At 34.4% G+C, this 2,500-nt stretch overlaps 1 protein-coding gene across 9 annotated transcripts in view; it reads left to right on the forward strand.

The window, feature by feature from the left end:
• Positions 1 to 2,500, forward strand: part of camk2d2 (calcium/calmodulin-dependent protein kinase (CaM kinase) II delta 2) — a 148,844-nt gene that overhangs the window by 79,115 nt on the left and 67,229 nt on the right. The gene's annotated exons all lie outside the window — the stretch shown is intronic.

Below are 2,500 nucleotides of genomic sequence, written 5' to 3' on the forward strand. Positions count from 1 at the left end.
TGTGTGTGACCATGTGTGTTGTTCTGTGTGACCATGTGTGTTGTTGTGTGTGACCATGTGTGTTGTTGTGTGTGACCAAGTGTATTGTTCTGTGTGACCATGTGTGTTGTTGTGTGTGACCATGTGTGTTGTTGTGTGTGACCATGTGTGTTGTTGTGTGTGACCAAGTGTGTTGTTCTGTGTGACCATGTGTGTTGTTGATGTGACCATGTGTGACCATGTGTGTTGTTGTGTGTGACCATGTGTGTTGTTGTGTGTGACCAAGTGTGTTGTTGTGTGTGACCATGTGTGTTGTTATGTGTGACCATGTGTGTTGTTATGTGTGACCATGTGTGTTGTTGTGTGTGACCACGTGTGTTGTTGTGTGTTCTTTGATACTTTACATTAGTTTTGGATGATACCACACATTTAGGTATCGATATGATACCAAGTAGTTACAGGATCATACATTGGTCATATTCAAAGTCCTCATGTGTCCAGGGGTGTATTCCCCGAGTTTATAAACACAATATACATTATTAAAATACGAAAAAAGATTTTGTGATGCTTAACAAATATCGATGTAATCATAGTAGTATCGACTAGATACACTCTCGTACTTGGTATCATTACAGTGAATGTCAGGTATAGATCCAACCGTGGCCTTTGTTTACATTCAGGAGTGCTAGCTTTTTGTTAGCGGTGAGCTATTGTATCCTCCTACGGTGTGTAGTGAAGCATGTTTAGCTATTCCTCGTCCTGCAGTGATAATGATACTTGTAAGAAACTTACTGCCGACTGCGGATGGATGTTAGCCGCTAGCTAGCTAGCTAGCCATGTCTTACAGCACCTCTTCCTGAGGGTGTTTCAGCGTTATAACTTCACCTTTATATTGACTTTTTAAGCCAAAATCTCCCTTTTCTGTCTACACACTGTGTCGGCTTGTAAGTACTCTGTGTGTGTGCGCTGCCCAACATGCTCCTCTGCTCGTAAAACCGGAAATGTCACGACGTGACATGCCCGTTATAAAAAAAAAAAGGACAAAAAAGGGCGGGAACCGGTACTTTTTAGAGGCGGTATAGTACGGTTTATGATTCAGTAGTACATCGTACACTACTTTGAACGCAATATAAAAGTCTATACAGTACTGTATATCCAACAAACATAATCAAACTTCTCTTTATTAACAAACCAAAACAACAACGACAAGCTGAACTGTCCTATATGCGCCGCTCCTTTTTTTGTTGAACTATTATCGTTTCTATGTTATTAACATTTGATTATTGAGGCAAAACTGGACAATCATGCATTACGTACTATACATTACCTTTTGCCCTATATTCATTTATATTATTATGCGTTGTCAACTTTGTACTTTTGTATGTCATTGCCTGAAATAAATAAATAAATGAAAATGAAAAATGAAAAATTATTCAAATAAAAGAAATGAAGATATAATAAATAAATAAAAGAAATGAAGATATAAAACATAATAAATAATAAATAATAAACATAATATAACGAGAAAAAAAGAGAAATTGAAAAAATAAATTAATATAAAACATAATAAATAATAAACATAATATAACGAAAAAAGAAGAGAAATTGAAAAAATAAATGAATATAAAACATAATAAATAATAAACATAATATAACGGGAAAAAAAGAGGAATTGAAAAAACAAATGAATATAAAACATAATAAATAATAAATAATGAACATAATATAACGGGAAAAAAAGAGAAATTGAAAAAATAAATGAATATAAAAAATGTGTGGAAAACAGTATACTGAGTTTTTCACATTTTTTTTTTACTTATTTGTTTATCATATTTCTCTTTTTTATTACGTTATGTGTTTTTATCCTGTATATAACAAAACAAAAAGAGAAATCAAATAAATAGATAAATCTAAAAAAATGTGGGGAAAACTTAGCATACTGAGTTTGTCACCTTTTTTTTTAACTTGTTTATCATATTTCTCTTTTTTATTACATTGTGTGTGCGCACGCAATTTATTCATAAAAATTCACAAAATAATAACCACAGCATCTTCCAAATTGCACATAATTACATAACAATATCACATTTCAAAGTCATTATTACAAATGAATAATGTTCATGACACATTCATTCCAATGCACAACAGAGCTTGATTATCGTGTCAGAGCCGGATTTAAAGCGTCAGCATCGCATCAAAGCATAATAAAGTTCAATAAAGCGTAATAAAACGTATCAAAGCGTGATTTAAAGCGCATCAAAGCGGGATCAAATTGTGAGGAACGGTAACAAAGCGGCAACTAATTTGTATCAGAGCGTATCAAAGCCTAACATTACTTCGGAGATCGGGATATTCGTGGAAAAATTGACAAAAATGACGGCGCTTTGCTCGCCGCTTTAAAGCGCCGTTGGTGTGAACCAGGCATAATGGACTGGTGATTAGTCCACTTCCTGGGGGAGGATGGGCTCTAGCGCACTTTTATCACCAAGTACCAACTCAGAAAAAAAACGACCGCCATAGC

Source organism: Entelurus aequoreus, linkage group LG18, assembly GCF_033978785.1.
Source record: "Entelurus aequoreus isolate RoL-2023_Sb linkage group LG18, RoL_Eaeq_v1.1, whole genome shotgun sequence".
NCBI lineage: Eukaryota > Metazoa > Chordata > Actinopteri > Syngnathiformes > Syngnathidae > Entelurus > Entelurus aequoreus.